Source organism: Maniola hyperantus, chromosome 11 (assembly GCF_902806685.2).
Source record: "Maniola hyperantus chromosome 11, iAphHyp1.2, whole genome shotgun sequence".
Taxonomy (NCBI): Eukaryota; Metazoa; Arthropoda; class Insecta; order Lepidoptera; family Nymphalidae; genus Maniola; species Maniola hyperantus.
Genome location: NC_048546.1, coordinates 5,179,797 through 5,198,537, shown reverse-complemented (window position 1 = coordinate 5,198,537; position 18,741 = coordinate 5,179,797). Strand labels below are relative to the sequence as shown.

Here is an 18,741-nt window from a genome sequence, read left to right as displayed (position 1 = left end):
GACAAATAGGGTATTTTTTTTTAATTTTAACTTTTTCGTGCCTTTTTCGGCTTCTAGCAGAAACCTGTGAAAAATCCATACCTATGTACTAATAATACATATATTATAAATGCAAAAATGTGTTTATCTGTCTGCTAGCTTCTCACGACCATCTGTTTAACCGATTTTGACAGGTACAGGGATAGCTTGCATCCCGAGGACCTACTTGGGCTAACTACTTCCTTTTTGTCCCGGAAAATCAAAGATTTTACACGGGGCTTAGGTATATTCACGTGTACGAAATAGCGTGAATCATTTATTTGCTATAAAGACAGCATGCATCTCAGGAACGATTATAGTCTACTTTCATCCCGGAAATCAAAGAGTTCCCAAGAGATTTTAAAAAACCTACATTAACCACGCGGACAAAGTCGCGGGCATTATGACGTGATAAAGCATTATTATGTAAGACTATGACGTAAGTACTTGATCTTTAATTTTCAATGAGTTACGCAAGCCTCGGTAGCGCAGTAGGCAGCGCGTAAGTCTCATAATCTTAAGGTCGTGAGTTCGATCCTCACCCGGGGCATATGTTTTTGTGAATTTTGAGAATTTTCTGATTTTTATTGTTAGTGCTTATTCTCTATTCTGTGGGTTCCTAATTTTTATACCTCTACCTCGATTAAAAATGTTCATAGATAAATGCACTATAATAATTATTATTATTACTTATTTAACTTAATGTAAAATTAACCTACCTACATAAAGTACCTACCTACTTACTTAACTGAAGTTTTTTTTAATTGAAAATGTAAAATAATTTCTAAATTTAATTACCTATATAAACGCATTTCAAACTTTTGTATTCTAGCGACATCTAGTGTAAGTTCTTTTTACTATTATTATGTACAGCGTCATCTAGCAGGAAGTCCTTGTAATATGTTCCACACTTATATTTTTTTTAGCAGTGCTGCGCTGCACAGTGCAAAATGTAATATCATTGTACTTAGCAGTTCCTTAAAGTAACGCTAGATGACACTGTTATTTTATATGTTGAAGGTCTTTGCAAATAAGTGTTATATATTCACGATGTGAACCAAATAGTATGAACAATCAAGCAAAATTTTAATTGGATGAGTCGGTTTAAAAAAATCTCTGATGCTCTTTCGTTGCGTAAACACTTACAATTCGTACCACTATTTTACCCTATTATTCGCCAACGTCCATACCATGTTGAATACACCGGTTCTCGTCCGATCACCGAAGTTAAGCAACATCGGGCGTGGTCAGTACTTGGATGGGTGACCGCCTGGGAACACCACGTGATGTTGGCTTTTTGCTGCTTATTTGTTATAATTTTTTTTTATCGCCGATTTTTGTGGCATTTAAAAACTTTTCCTACGTCAATGAACCGATGAACCTATCCAGCTTGGTCTTATCATTTCGCGGAGCCAACCAACTCAGTTGGTGATTCTTTTTGCCCTCCGCACTATTTATTAACCGACTTCAAAAAAAGGAGGAGGTTCTCAATTCGTCGGAATCTTTTATTTTTTATTTTTTATGTATGTTCCTCGATTACTCGAAGACGCCTGGACCGATTTTGAAAATTCTTTTTTTGTTTGAAAGGGTGTACTTCAAAGTTGGTCCCATTTAAATTTGGAGAAGATCTGATGAACATCTTCGAAGATAGATAATGGAACTCCTCAACGGATAAGAGTAAATTGCTCGCGATCAGTGTAATAGCTTAGTAAACAGTAGATTTTTAACCAGGCATAGCATATTTTATTACCATGGGGCCACTAAAAATTGTGAAATATTTTTTTTTACAAAAAACCGACTTCGATACTCAAACACTAAAAATTTAAAAATAATTTAATTTATTACTGAATATATTATGTATACAAGAGTTGATATAGTTCCCTAATAATATTTTTTGGGGTCGGTTCATGACTACAATTTTTTTTTTTTTGTGTGATGCTGTGACCACAAATTCACGGTTTTCAGATATTCCCCCTAATGTCTGCTATAAAACCTACCTTCCCTGTCAAATTTCATGATTCTAGATCAACGGGAAGTACCCTGTAGATGTCTTGACAGACAGACAGACAGACAACAAACCAACAAAGTGATCCTGTGTGTGCAGTGAAGGGTTCCGTTTTTCCTTTTGAGGTACGGAATCCTAAAAATGGAGAAATAACAACTGAGAGGTAATTTGGAGCCCTACCATTTATCTACACTTATCTACACTTATTATTATTATTATTATTATTATTATTAATATTATAAAGAGGAAAACTTTGTTTGTTTGTTTGTTTGTTTGTTTGTTTGTTTGTTTGTTTGTTTGTACTGAATAGGCTCAAAAACTACTGGACCGATTTTAAAAATTCTTTCACCATTCGAAAGCTACATTATCCACGAGTAACATAGGCTATATTTTATTTTGGAAAAAAATAGGGTTCCGTAAGATATTTGGGTTTTTCGGACACAAGGTGTAAAAAATCAACCAGAAAAGTTACTTATTTTGCGTACGCTGCCTAAACTATAAAAGATAGAACCATAAAATGTTCTAATTAATTGTAGATCTTATAAATATCTACAAAAAAGTCCGCGACACACTATACCCATCTATGTCGAGTGAGGCACAGCAACCATTTTTTTATTTAAAAATCTTGAATTTTTTTTGGACTACATTTAAACGCGTTTATTTTACTCATGCTATTAATCCTTATCAAAATAAATGATTTCATCACTAAGAACAGTTTATGGAGATAATATTTGGTCTTTGAATGATTAAAATTGGACGTTTGGTTTTGAAGTTATGGCGAAATTAAAATATTACGATTTCTGCTGCACGGCCCGATGTCGTTAAGTTTGTTTGTAGGGGGTAATCTTTAGAACTACTGAACCGATTTTAAAAATTCTTTCACCAGTAGAAAGCTACATTATTCCTGAGTGACATAGGCTATACGGGATCTTTAAAAACCTAAATCTACGCGGGCGAAGCCGCGGGGATCAGCTAGTACATACATACATACGCGGGACGCGGGAAGCGACTTTATTTTATACTAGCTGATCCCCGCGGCTTCGCCCGCGTAGATTTAGGTTTTTAAAGATCCCGTATAGCCTATGTCACTCAGGAATAATGTAGCTTTCTACTGGTGAAAGAATTTTTAAAATCGGTTCAGTAGTTCTAAAGATTACCCCCTACAAACAAACTTAACGACATTACCTCTTTATATAATAAAACAAACAAACAAACAAACAAACAAACAAACAAACAAACAAAGTTTTCCTCTTTATAATATTATAGTGTAGACAACGGGCCGTGCAGCAGAAATCGTAATATTTTAATTTCGCCATAACTTCAAAACCAAACGTCCAATTTTAATCATTCAAAGACCAAATATTATCTCCATAAACTGTTCTTAGTGATGAAATCATTTATTTTGATAAGGATTAATAGCATGAGTAAAATAAACGCGTTTAAATGTAGTCCAAAAAAAATTCAAGATTTTTAAATAAAAAAATGGTTGCTGTGCCTCACTCGACATAGATGGGTATAGTGTGTCGCGGACTTTTTTGTAGATATTTATAAGATCTACAATTAATTAGAACATTTTATGGTTCTATCTTTTATAGTTTAGGCAGCGTACGCAAAATAAGTAACTTTTCTGGTTGATTTTTTACACCTTGTGTCCGAAAAACCCAAATATCTTACGGAACCCTATTTTTTTCCAAAATAAAATATAGCCTATGTTACTCGTGGATAATGTAGCTTTCGAATGGTGAAAGAATTTTTAAAATCGGTCCAGTAGTTTTTGAGCCTATTCAGTACAAACAAACAAACAAACAAACAAACAAACAAACAAACAAACAAACAAACAAACAAAGTTTTCCTCTTTATAATATTAGTGTAGACTATGTAGAGATTTCTTTGCAAGGAGTATAATCTACTATGCAATTTTTTATGCGGGGAAAACAAAATATGGTCTTACGGGATTCTTGGACTCTTAAGTCAACTCGGACAATATCGTGGCCAATGCTAGTAAACAATTTACCTAGGTACCTAAGTAAAGCAAAACCCGTCGTCAATAATATAGCTACCTACTAGCCGGTGAACAGTTATCAGCAAAGCAAAACGAGTGCGACTCGCAGGTTGATGGGGTATTGTTTCGAATTCCATCACGCGTTGCCCCTACGCTGCGGCTAGGGTTAAGGCCAATGCCACAGTACAAAGAAAAACACAGAAGTCCGAAGCCTTTGATCTCGTGGTAAATGATGACAACGACGACCCTTTAATGGAGGTCGCGAGGATAGTTTTGTCGCCGGGCTATAAGCGAGTGTGCAAGTGCGACGAGCGATTACTCGCGCCATTCGCCCGCTGTCGCTCAGTCCTGTGCAAACCTGCACGGGCGACACGTGTTCAAGCTAGCGAGCATCGCTGAACGAATATCGCTGAGCGAGTTTATTTTTGAAAGCTCGTCGCTCGGCGAAAAACTAGTAAAGCGAGTCGTCGCCGGCAGTGTGAACAGTCAGAGAGCAATTTTTGATAACTTCGATCTCTTTCGTTTACACTATACCGCTAATAGCTATGTCTAGAATACTAAGGCCATTACGAACGTGCGAACAATGTTTATCAGACCTATCGCTCGCACTTACAGACCTTATGGAACTGAAACCTCATGCTCTGGTGTTGTGTCTAACAGTAACAAAATAATTTGTCGATAGTCAATAAAAGGTTACGAAAATCGCCTATACTATTTAACCTACCTGCGTCCGAACGGCATCCCGTTATCGATAATGACTTCTGCGGCATTCTCACAACGTATGTTTCATTATCATCATCATCATCAACCGATAGACGTCCACTGCTGGACATAGGTCTCTTGTAGGGACTTCCACACGCCAAGGTCTTGCGCCGCCTGAATCCAGCGGCTCTCTGCGACTCGTTTGATGGCATCCGTCCACCTAGTGTGGGGTCTTCCAACACTGCGTCTTCCGGTGCGAGGTCGCCATTTCAGCACCTTGGGACCCCAACGTTTATCGGTTTTACGAACTATGTGTCCTGCCCATTGCCACTTCAATCCGTTGAGCTATGTCTACGTTGTGAGAACGTATGTTTACGTTGTGAGAATGCCGCGGAATGATTTTTGACCCCGTTCGCACATTCGTAATGGCCTTAGTACGGCTGCATCGAACCTCTGTATATCATAATATCCTTACTGTGTGCCAATGGCACTCTATAACCGGGAATGGCCAGGATCCGGGTGCTAAGATTTATTAGATTACGTATGCCAGAAGACGGTGACTCTGATTCCTGGATCATAATAATATAATGAATTCGAAGATCAGAAGCATTTGTTTAGGTAGGTACACATAGGTCAGAGTGGTGATAGCCGGCCTCCTATTAGAATGGTAATGGGTTCGATCCCGGGTACGCACCTCTAACATTACGGAGTTTTGTGCTTTTTAAATAAAGTACGTAATAAGTACATGTTTTTCTTTAGAAAATAGCAGCAAATTTTCAAATCCTTTTGATCCGATTCCCGGTATAAGTTTACATTCCGAACGATAGCCTACATTCTACAACAACGACAATATTATCAAAGAGCTACCAACCTTTCATTATCTGTATCTTTAGTTCGAGGGATTGATCATTTCGCCCTCTGAAGGACAAAGGGTGTGTTATAAATAAATCAAAAACCTAATCGTTTTTTGACAGCCACAGACATTGAGGCGCTTTCATTAAAGGGAGGCTGTATTTTTAATAAAAGAATTCATGATAAACGCGCCAATTTTTTTTTTGAAAACTTATTTTAAAAACTTGGTAAGTAGGTAGGTACGGTATTTTTTACAATAAATAATTTTAGGAACTGTATTTTTATTAGCTACTAGATGATGCCCGCGACTTCATCCGCGTGGATTTAGGTTTTAAAAATCCCGTGGGAACTTTAATTTTCCGAGATCAAAAGTAGCCTTTGTTCTTCCCCGGGATGCAAGCTATATCTATACCAAATTTCATCAAAATCGGTTGAACGGATGGACCGTGAAAACCTAGCAGATAGACTGACAGACTGACTTGTTTTTCTGGTTTATTTTTATTTTTCATGTCCAACATGATTATTTTTTGTGTGCAATAAAGTATTTCTATCTATCTATCTATCTATCTATGATTACTGAACTTAAATTATGACATAAATTAGTGCCTATAAAGGCTGTTTTACGCTAGAGCAACAATGGCGCCGATTCTGTTGTCTTTTTCTTAACTAAATTTAGAGTATCTGCATCTTTTTCTTTTTAATAGTGCTCAAAAATGGCGGAGCATGAATTTTACAAGAATTTTATAAGAATAGATTTTAAAAGAGTAAGAAACAAACTATTTATAAATTGCAAAATATTGTCTTCCAATTTAATAAAACAGAAAATTTTCTACAATGTAGTATGAATACGTTTTTAAGTAAATGCAGGGATGAACAAAATATAATGGGTCAAAATTGCTCAAGAATGAGCTAAAATTGCTTATCGGTAACCTTCTATTGTGCGTGCAGTGTGCAGCCCCCTCACCAGAGGGGGGCACTGCACTTATTAACTAACTCGCACTGTTGCTCTGGCGTAAATGAAGCTGAAAACGCATAAAGCTAAAACGAAGCCAATGACACCTCAAAAAATCTAATGACTATTTTGGTAGTCACATGGTATTAGTCAACAAGCAACACGTACCTAGTAAGTACCTACTTACATAGATTTCTAACCTTGTAGTCAAGTTAAGAGATTTCATTTTATGTATCTAATGAGAGCTATGCCTTAACAGTGCATGGTGACGATGCACCCTTAAAATGGCCCAATTATACCCCTTTTAAAGGGCGCCGCCCTAAAACGCTATTAGTGGTAAATTTATACCAAGTCATTAGAGGCATTGATTAGTTACGGATGCCTTTCCAAGATATTTAACACAGGTCGATTAAAGGAGAGATGAGTTAACTGTTGGAGCAGTAGTTAAAATGTCCGTGAGGTCGTAGGGGTCGTAGGTTTGATTGCGGCTAGGGAGTTTGAATATTAAATGACATGAATGGCATACAAAATTAATTATAAAGATCTTCAACGGGACACCAATCGAAACTTTAAAAAAAGCACTTTTGAGATTCGTGTTTTCAAAAACAACACTAGGACAAGAATTCATAGAGTAGACCTACAAGTCATCTTAATACTTAACAAATCAAGAAAATCAACAGTTAAGTTAAAATATAAAAATGTTATCTTGTTTTTGTGTCAATTGAGCAGAAAATTACAGCCAAAAATTTAAATCAGTTAAACACTGATTCTTGGAGAATATTAATATCAATCAATTTAAGCCAAAAAGCTTAATAATTTACAAGCAATGTGAATAAGTTATGAAACAGTTTTTGCTCATAAATCTCTTATCTCTACCGGATCACCGTTGTAGGTAGAGTCAGTAACATTTTAACGTGAGATCGGTGTTATTATTCAGACGTTTTCCCCTCAAACGACGCCGACGAAGATGAACTTTTTTTGAACAGAGAATGTCATGAAATGGACTCCAAATATATTTTTTGCAACTCTTAATTTTTTTCACAGTTACGGAACTAAAACTGATATACCTATCTCCAATGTACCAAACTATATTTTCTAGGAGTGTGCCTTAACAGTTTCACATAATGTTTAAACAAAAAAACATAATACGCGGCAGAAAATACTGTACCTTTAAAAAGAGATTTCGCCTTTGTAGAGCGTTGTCTCTGTCACTCACGCCTGTATGACGTTTTGTGGGTCTCAACGACAGAGACAACGCTCTACAAAACCGCTATATCTTTCTAAAGGTCGATGTACTTACATTATTTTCTGCATCATCACTTACCACCAGATGAGATTGCAGTCAAGGGCTAATTCTTATCTGAATTTAAAAAATATGTATTATGGCATTCAGTCATTCCTTCTGGATTGGAGGCTTCTTCCAAAATTTTCGATTTCGACTGTCTACTCCATGCAATTGTTTCTTCAGAGAGAGCTCTTCCAAATTAAGTTATCAAGGTAGGTGAAATTCATTGTCTTTATGCTTTGGCCTTTTTGTGCCGATACGTGTTTAATACTCAATTAATGAAGCTACCTGCGTCCCGCGGCGGCTCCCAGCCCCAAATTGGAGAGTCGCCAGTCACGGTGGCCTTTAGCCGAATTAAGTTTTAACGCTGGAAGGGAAGATAAAATTAAAAATACATTGATATGTGCAGTATTTAGGCTTTAACGACGACGAATAGACGATGCTCCCGACTTCCGCGAGGGATTAAGGATTTTAAAAATTCCGTGGGAGCTCTTTGTTTTTCCGGGATAAAACGGGGCCTATGTCAGTCGCCGGGAAACAAGATGTCCTGTACCAAATTTCATAAAAATCGGTTAAAGGATGGGCCTTTAAGAATTCCGTGGGATCTCTTTGATTTTTCGGGATAAAAATTTACCTATGTCCGTCCCCAGGATGTAAACTAAATCATGTTCTTTCATTAAAATCGGTCAAACGAATGAGCCGTGAAAAGCTAGCAGAGAGAAAGACAGACAGAAACACAGACAATCTTTCGCATATTAGTACCTATTGATTATTGAGTTGGTGGTTGGTGATAAAATAAAGTGATAAATCTGGGTGGTCTACTCGAAACTTTGTAACTGCAAAATGACAATGATGATGATGATGATGAATGATGCGAGAGCAAAATGTTCGCTATAATATCAACTTAGCACTGCCTTATCTTTTTAAAGGGCCTTAAACAACAAGCAATAGAAAGAAGTGCCCGCGAGTGCCAGAGCTTCGTTATTTTAAAAAGCTAAGTTAATCATCATATTGTCCTCAACTGAGGGCGTTATTTAAACTTTTTGTGTCAAATTTCATGTCAAAAGTACGATTTTAGACCTTATTTTAATGTGTAAACCGTACTTTAGACATGACAGTGGACCCAGAGTTAAAATGGCGCGGGAGGAGTCATTTTTTGCGGACTATACTTATATTACTTGTTGTAATTTCCATAACATAATCATCGCCGAAATAGCTCAGTTGGGAGAGCGTTAGACTGAAGATCTAAAGGTCCCCGGTTCAATCCCGGGTTTCGGCAATCGATTTCTTTTGTAAAATTATTTTCAAATATTTAAAGTAGGTACCTACTAAAATAAAAATGTTTACCTGTATTTATTTAAGGGCTGATTTCTTAATCCTTAAATAATAATATAATACCTAAAAGAGTTTTAATGTTTTGACAGTTTTTGTATTGGAAATCAGCTTATCTAGAGTCTCTTGGCGATTGGAAATCAGCCCTCAGGGCGTTACGCATTCATCTGATCAGTCCATGAAAATACGTTACGAAGTAGTCATCATAGAACTATTTGTATGGTATCTTATGACATACCTATGACGTAGATATTTTTTGATATTTTTTATATCCGGATTTTCACGGAAATTGTAGCTCCAAAAAAAATAAACTCTAATTCAATTTTACTTCATTCAATTAATTGAATTGAAATAAAGAATTTCATTTATGTTTAGACCTCGCAACAGAAAACGCAGTGTTAGAAGATCCGCCAATTGGTAGACAGACAAAATCAAAAGAGTTGCAGAGAGCCGCTAGATTCAGGTGGCGCACGGCCCTTCATAGTGAGCAGTGGGTAGTTGAATAACGAGAAATCGTTTTAATTTTTTTTCTTATTTTATAAAGGCTCTTTAATACCTACCTATCAAAGGGAATTGATAAGACGGGTCTTATAACCTCCCACTATATTACAGCACGCAATGAATCAAGGCGCTAAATAGGCGCATTCTGTAATTACAGCCCCTTCGCGGTAGGTATTCAATTTTCATTGTAATTCATTGTAATTGATATCAATTTGAGAAGTTCGCGCGCTCTACCATTACGCTTGTACTGATTCGTTATTTATTTCATTTGATCGATACAATCAAAACGGTTTTGATGTTTGTCTGTAAGTATGTACTTAAAAAGAATAACATTATTATAATAAGTAGGTAGGTATTCTGACAATAGATATTTAAGGAGGGTGTGTTCATAATATTATTTTGTTCTCGGGCAGCGTATATTGAATTCCGCTATACGCTCAGGATTTTACTTCAGAATCCTTCGCTGCGCTCTGAATTCAAAATAACGCCTTCACTTTGCTTTGGTTCCTTGTAACACAAAGAACTATTATACTCTTCGCCATGAGTAATACTGCGGGAAAAACTAGTATAGATCATGTGGCAAGGCAAAGGTGCGATAAGTGGGTAGAGATGTGGAGATATGTACTACAGAATACAGATTAGGGCTAATAACGGCCGGAACTGATCTTCTGCCGAGATTTATATGCCGCATTTTATACATCTCCGCGTTAACTGGTAATCGAGGTCTCATGCTAATAATAATTACTGTAGGTATGTACTATAACTAAATAACAATGTTTTACAAGATTTTCAACGCTTTCCAGCTTATCGTTTGAAAGTCCATAGTCAGAATTACTGATTTTTCAGAAACAGGTTAACGTGCAAAGTGTTCCAGATACTCCGATTATTATGGTAAAATATTAATAGAGAAGATTAATTCCCTCTTACTCTTGAAAATATTATTGTTATTAAAAATATTACAATAAGCTAACTTTATAATATGTATTACATTTTAAAAGATACAAATTAAAAGTTAATTAATTAATAATTTAAACTAAAACTAAAACCTTAAAAAATATAATATTATAACTAAAATATATTATTAAAAGGAGTCCCTTTAGGCAAGATTCCGAAGATACTGGCAGCGTTCCCCCTTTGAATAGCTAGGCTAATTCTTTGTCCGAGGTAGCTGCCAGCTCTTCGGTCTTCTGTGATGTCGACTATGTATAATAATAATGGAATATAATAATATGTATTATCTTTGTGGACCTAAGTAGATAACCATAAACCCACCATCTTTTAAACCAATCCACTTATGGAAAACTTGACCATTTCTTTTCAAGTCCAATTTGATAAATTCTCAGACAAATACGGTCGAATTTTTTAACGTGTCCGACCAGGGAGTAATTTATAAAATGCTTAATGATTTAATTATTATAATATAGATGCATTAAACATGTCACTAACAAATGATAACATGCAATCTCCATAACGTTTACTTGCTTGCGACCAGTTTTTAATGCTATTAATTATAATCGAATCTTTTTCATTAGCAGTTGGAACCGTGTCAAAGTATTTGGGAATTAATTACAGTGTTATTTAGTATGGATATTGGCAGTGAATTAGTGTGACAAGGTGTTTTAAATTTCCTAATGGTGTGCCGTGGGCGTGCCGGCGCGCGGCGCCACCGCATGTAGAGGTTATATTGTATGCTAATTTCACATGATTTCGTATAATTAATACAGAAAAATAATTTGGAAGCGGCTCCTATGAGCGAACCCGTTCGCTTATAATGGTTCTGCCTCAAAATAAATAAGGGTACAGAAGGACAGTTTCATTCAAAAAGCGAAAACCAGCGTGCTCGCTCATAGGCGTGTTTTCGGATGGACCCGGGAGGGTTCAGTCACGGGGCGGCACGGCACCGCTTTGGCAACACATTTATTTTCTGTGCGACTATGATTGTTTACGTAAAATAAGGGGAGCTGTGTTTGCGGCGTCAACAGTGGCCACTGCTGACACCGCCTTATGGTATAGAAAGAGTATATATAGTGTATAGCATCCATAGGAGATTTCGTTGCGTAAAAACCGTATGACCTACCCTATTATGACGCTACAATAGTTTCAAAGATTTAGGCTGCCTGTCCACTGGTGCGGAGCGGAGCGGAGATGTGTTGAGCAAACCAATCAGAATGTCGGTAAATAACGCGATAATTTTATTCCGTCATCTGACAAAACTCTGATTGGTCAACTATATACATCTCCACTCCGCTCCGCACCAGTGGACAGGCAGCCTTACGCACAGGTAGACAAACTCTCTGCCAATCCGCACTTGGCCAGGATGGTAGACCGTGGAACGAAATCGCGGGCATCATATTATAAAAAATAAACGTGTTTTTCAATTATAATTCCTGGACATATATTTTCACAAAATAGTGCCAGCCCTAGCAAGTTTAGGTACATAAAGTCAAACTCAGCTGTATTGGCCCTTCTGTACGTTGTTATTTTGTGGTTCTGCCCAATGTTAAGGCAGTTAATACAGACCTATTATTTTATACCGGTTACCATTTGTCACCATTGTAAGCTGTTCCTACGGGCACCGTTGTATAGTAACGTAATTTTTGAATGCCTATTGCCTACACTTATAATATTATGACACTTTCAATAAACAATAGGTACGAGTAATTACATAAGCGATGCTAATGAGGACTTTGACATTTGCACCAGATTAAATACTAATTGAGGTCTCCTATGTTTACGATGGACTTATAGGCTTGTTGCTTAGGTATACAGCTTTTGTTGAAATAACTATATTAGACTAGGTAGGTACTATAACGGCCAGTAATCTGGACGCGACGTCTATTAGGTATACTCTATAGGTTGATAGTTGATAATTCGACTAATTCTTACGAAATACGAATCCTAATCGGTTAAGCTGTTGGACCTTTTCACGGTCCATCAGCTTAACCGATTTTGACTGGTTCTTCTTCTAAATCACTTCTTCTTCTTCTTCATTCTGGGCTGGTTTCCGCACTTAAACGTTTCCGTCTGTTGTGCGTAAGCGTTCTAAATCACTTGTAAGCACAGCTGATTTAGGATATGAGCTGATTACCTCTAATATTTTCTAAGTTACCAATGCTTTGAAAAATTCAAATTCAAATTCAAATGTCTTTATTGCGAATATGGGTAAACAGTGCAGATATTACAAAACAAAAAGGTACAGCCAAATTCTGCCTATTAGCATGCAATATGTTATGACTTATGATATACCTAACAATGTGTACATAGTTTTGATAAAATTAGTCACATCAAATACTCAGTCACAAAAAAATACAAATTTAAATGATAATGTTACAAATGTCAAAAATTAAAATAAAACTAAAATTTCTCTACAAGGTAATCATTAATCGAGTAATATGTCTTTGCCAAATATTTGTTATCTATATTCAAATATCTACCTAACATGTAGTATTTAGGATATGAAGTTTAAATACTATAGACTCATAAACACGATAATAATAGGTCCCTATTACATTTGCATCCATTCATAATTTGGTTGAAATTGTTATCGTTATCAGATATGGTAACAGTAACGACCTAAAAAGATTCGCGCTACTTCGACTAAAGGAGTTTTATTTTTATTTATTTTATATTTTTTTATGTTATAGGTTTTTATAGTATTATCTATCTAAGTACCTAGTTATAGTACGCGACAGGTTAAGATTGCAATCGGGGACGGGAAGCTCCCGCATACCCGCACATCCCCCGCGCTAACGCAGTGCGCGGGGGTGACGTGCGAGTGTGCGGGGTGTCCCCCTGCCTCATACCCCGATCGCCATCTCGACCTGTCGCGGATTATATGTACTACTTACTCATAAAAATGGAACTTGATTTTTCTATGGCGCCATCCTCTGTCAGACAGCCAAAATGAATTTATTACTTTACAATAATAACAATAAAAGTTACTTATTGTTATCACAATACTTTATCTTCAGATCTGTGTTATTTTAGCGCTGCGATAAAATGACATATTTCGATAAAAGAAATGACATTCAATATGAATGAATAATTCATAAATTGTATTGTTAAAAAAATACATATTATTTACAATCACGATGGAACATAAATGATGAATTTCGCTACGGTTTTTGTATAGAGTGATATTTTGGGAGCAGTCTATAGCAGGGTTCATACTAGGCGAGAAGCCTCGCACAGCCTCCCATGAGTGAACGCTCGTGTAATCTTAGATCCAGTTGTATGATAGACGTTGTATTTATTGCATTATGTGAAGCGTTAAACTTTGAACCGTCAATATAAGTAAGTTTAACTGTAAAATTTTGGGCTTTTTACAATCCTGACTTATGCAAGTTGCAAACCATTTGTTTTTATTGCAGGTCAAAGTTTAACAGCTGGACCTAGTAACCTAACCTTTGGTTACAACATCTGAATAATATAACGTGTCACGTTATTTTGAACGCTCGACTCAACTGAAATACGTACTCGGCTGGTGCAGCGTTCAGTCAAGGCGACACGTGCCTCGGGCGAAATAGGTAGGTAATTCATGGTGCGATGAAACGCGCGAGGCATGCGCGTGTTCTCCTCAGGCTGCTTGCTTTGTTTGGACGCGGCTAGTTGAAGTAAATAAAGCAAGGCTTGGCTGTGGCAAGGCGACACTCTACTATAGTAGTACGTGATAGGTCGAGATAGCAATCGGGGTGGGGAGGCCTGCACAGTGCACACCCGCACAGCCCCCGCGCTAGCCCAGTGTGGAATAGCGCGGTGACATGCGGGTATGCGGGGCGTCCTCCTGCCCCATACCCCTATTGCCATCTCGACCTGTCGCGTACTATACTTACTATAAAGATAGACTGTATTTCACACACTGGCTACTTCCAAAAAAATCACCCTTCATGTTGATATTTTTCACTTTCAGTTTCGTTTCGGTTGTCAAGTTACAAGACGTGTGACATTATATTTATTACTGAACCGCTGATGCACATTACTTCAGTATTGTAAGAGTTATTTATTTATGCATCACGTAAGACAGTTGTTTAAAAACACAAGTTTGATGTATGCGGTAAAAATAGACCTATCGACTTATTCATATTCTCATATTCATATTCTTTATTTTGCATTTCACATGTTAGTACATGTATTAATTACCACAGAATATTATAATATAATTATAGTAGGTACTAGCATTAGGTATACATGAGATAATATAAGTAGGTACATTGAAAATTGCTACATTAAAATTCACATAAGTAAGTAGGGAGCTAAAATTTATAACAGTCATAAATTAAATTAAAACAAAATAAAAAGCTTTACTCACCCTATAAATTAAGCAATCCTGCAGGGTGATTCGCTAACTCAGTTTCTAACACTGAATGATAGGCTCGAAGCTCATTTTTAAATCCGTTGAAGGTTTTCTACAAAAAAATATTTTAATATCACCTAGTGAAGCAGCAATGTAGAACTAACTAATCTCGGTGGCTATCATTTAGTGTTAGGCACTGAGTTAGAGAATCACCTAACAGATGCCTATTTTGAAATTTAAAAAAATCCTGCAAATCGACTTGTCAACCTATTCACGCCTGGTACGGATATTATGCAGGTATAGATTCCTAAGCGATGTAACACCTCATATTTCGTGCTATGTCAGTGATTTACAGCTTATTATAATTAGATAATAATATATTTCGCAGAACCACTCGCGCCGGCTGGCGCCTCGTCGATAATTCTTATTAGGTACATATCAAAATTCCTAAGTATTGCTTGTTGGATATATTAATAAAGAATGTTTCCATATCATCATAATTAGGATTTCCTACTTTATAAAATCTTAAGCCTATCGATAAAGTATATTTAGTTGAGAAAAAAACCGACCAAGTGCGAGTCAGGCTCGCTCACCAAGGGTTCCGTACTACAGTCGTACTTTTTCGACATTTTGCACGATAATTCAAAAACTGTGATGCATAAAAATCTGTTTTAGAATGCACAGGTAAAGCCCTTTCATATGATACCACACTTGCTATAGTTATCTTATTACTTAATACTAATTATTTATTAGTTCATACAATTTTTTTGTGTGACTTACTTCACGGTTTTCAGATTTTTCCCCTTACATCTGTTATAAGACCTACTTACCAGCCAAATATCATGATTCTAAGTCAACGGGAAGTAGCCTGTAGGTTTCTTGACAGACCGACAGACAGACAGACGACCAGACAGACAATAAAGTGATCCTATAAATTGTCTGGAAGTAGTCTAACTACAGAAATGCTTACTTAACTATATGCTTACTTACTTAATTACGAAAGTCAGTCTTTTCTAGCGTCCACTAGCAATAGCAGAAGTTAGGCCTAACAAATCTAATGCACTGGATCTGACTCGCAGCAATGCAACTTCTGCTAGTTGTGTATACTAAGGCCTTGTTCACAACTTCCAGATTAAAGTTTTTGGATTGGGAAAAAAATTAGAAAATTAAAAAAGTCAAAATGACAAATAATTTATCTGACGGTTGTGAAACAGGCCCTAAAACTTACAGAAAATGACATTAATATGACACTGACTTCTGTAAATTTTATTGTTATTGGAATAAAAAGCAATGGATGATAATAAGTCATTTTGGCAAGAATTAGGATAATGGCTTCTCATAATATTTTGACTGTCACGTCACGGTCGTCAAGTTAACCTACTTAATTTTTGTATAAAATAATATTTTGTGAATTTTAAATCAATTTGATGGATGTTTATTGGCAATTTAAAGAGGTACACGTCAAAAAGCCGCAATCTCATAAGATTGACACACGACAGCCCCTTGTAGTGCCCTACTTATACACCATATATCTGCACTATCAAACCTACCTTAGGGTGTGTCCATCAAACAATATAATACCTACCTATTGGAAAAACTAGTATCTACTTCCGGGAAATGAGTTCAGATATTTAACCACTACCCTTTTTATAAATGCGAAAGTGTGTTTGTTTGTTGGTTTATTGGTTTGTGTGTTTGTCCTTCAATCACGTCGCAACGGACTTGACGTGATTTTTTGCATGGGTATAGTTGAAGACCTGGAGAGTAGCATAGGCTTTTATTCCGAAGTCCCAGGCACCAGCTAGTAGAAAATATAATAGGTTATGCAAAAGGCTGATTCAATGTTTTAGTAAGTAAATATATCTTTTTATGTATATTTAAACTTGGTAGGAAAACATGAATAAATATTGTTTGTAGGTACAATTATGTCCCGATCGTGCCGTTGGAATGGATAAGAAGTATATATTTTTATTTAACCTCTTTAAGACTCGATGTATTTATAAATAGTTATTCACATTTAAAATCTTTGGGACATGAATAAATACAGGATATAAAAAAATCGCAATCAAAATAAGGGGTTAATATTTAAAAAAAAAACTAAAATACCACGTATATTAAATAAATAATGCGATGTTCATACATGTGGCATGTGAATAATCTTAAAATTATATGTACAATACAATAATGAGTCATAATGATCAGATATTAAAATGTATATTATGCCTAGTTTGCCGCCAAAGTACACGTAATTCATCGAACCTGTGTTTATCGGCGATCAGCGAAAATAATTACACAAAAGAAAAACCAGTATGACGTACAAGATACAACTTTATTCTCTACACTAAACCTTATCTATGCTAATACTCCGGGATCGTGTACAAAGTATTCAGGAAAAAATCGTATCTTACAACCATTAGCGCCTCATATCGTATGCAAATTGCCGACGACTTGAAACCTACACTTACATTATTCCAAGGTGGCCATATTTAGATTTCGAAAAACAAGACATGAACGACAAATAACTATTATACATAGGTATAGGTGAAGATTTCCTATCATCACGATCATCATCATCATCAATAGCCTGAATGTATCCATTGCTCCCTTCTCGCCACCTTCTCAGTCTACAGATTCGTGGATCGCGTCGTCGGTCAAATCTTTACCTACCAACTTGTTCCCGGTCTCCGCTCTAGAACATGTCTGCTTGCGTCTTACTCAATGTAGCAAATAGTAGTACTACATAGTAGGTATGTCTTTAAAATGTGGTTGTATGTTTTGAAATACCTACTAATTATTTTTTAATGTTAGGCCTTTTTTTTTATTTTTTTTTTAAATGAAAATATTACAATAAAACTTAAAGCTAGCCTTATCTAATTACTATACAAATCATGCCCGCGTGGTATGGTGCCAAGAATACTGGCTGAATTTCCGCGCTGGACAGCCAGACTGATCCGTTGCGCAAAAAATGAGCCAGCCCTTCTGTCACCAGATGAGGCTATTAATCGCGGTGAAATGTCTCGAAAAATTTTTTAGCACTAAGACTCCATGGCCCCAGGGTCTCCACGGCTCTCCTACTAAATTAGTATACCTACATTTCCAAAATATACTGTTTTTCAGCGTGACCATTTGAAATTATGAATTAAGGATTTTGAAGTCTAAAAACAATAGAACAATTCCCGGAAAAACGGTACAGAAGGTGATCCTACGTTGCTCTGACGCTGATTTCTCTTAATTTCTCGATTCACATTTCCCTCCCGTTTCTTTATCTCCGTAGTTTATGATCGCAGTACAGTACGTACAATGGAGGTGATGATTTTGGGTGGTCCACCTTGAGTGTAATGATGTTATTATTTATGTAGAGTTATTAATGGTGTTCGCTCCAACTGCCTCATCAAGATAAGTTTGTTTCGAACACTCATTAGTACGTTATCGTATATAAACGATTGACTTTTAGTGGTTATCTACCATTTGAGATTTTGATTTGATTTTTGAGAGCTGCCGGTGAAATTCCGGGACGGCCTCGTAACAATTTCACTTTATCATTCATTTGGTTGAGTCATGAGATCGTCTTAAGATACTCGGTTTATTATGATGTTTACGTACTTATTTCTTCTAGATGATACCCGTGATACAGGTCCCCGCTAGATGTATAGATGTACAAAGGAATAAGGAGGTATGTTATGAAGGTGGAAGTCCCTACAAGAGACCTATGTCCAGCAGTGGATTTCTATCGATTGACGATGGTGGAGAAAAGCTTTTCAAAAAAGATGTTTATTGAATTTATGTAAATTCCAAAGTA

General features: G+C 36.4%; 3 non-coding genes across 3 annotated transcripts; all 3 read left to right on the top strand.

Annotated features, from left to right (window-relative positions):
- The first annotated feature begins 495 nt into the window (after nucleotides 1-495).
- Nucleotides 496-568, top strand: TRNAM-CAU (transfer RNA methionine (anticodon CAU)). The gene has a single exon. It is a non-coding gene; the product is annotated as a tRNA-Met (tRNA).
- Nucleotides 569-1,194: 626 nt separating this feature from the next.
- LOC117986747 (5S ribosomal RNA) lies at nucleotides 1,195-1,313 on the top strand. The gene has a single exon (XR_004674201.1). It is a non-coding gene; the product is annotated as a 5S ribosomal RNA (ribosomal RNA).
- Nucleotides 1,314-9,022: 7,709 nt separating this feature from the next.
- Nucleotides 9,023-9,095, top strand: TRNAF-GAA (transfer RNA phenylalanine (anticodon GAA)). Its single transcript has one exon. It is a non-coding gene; the product is annotated as a tRNA-Phe (tRNA).
- The last annotated feature ends 9,646 nt before the right edge of the window (nucleotides 9,096-18,741 follow it).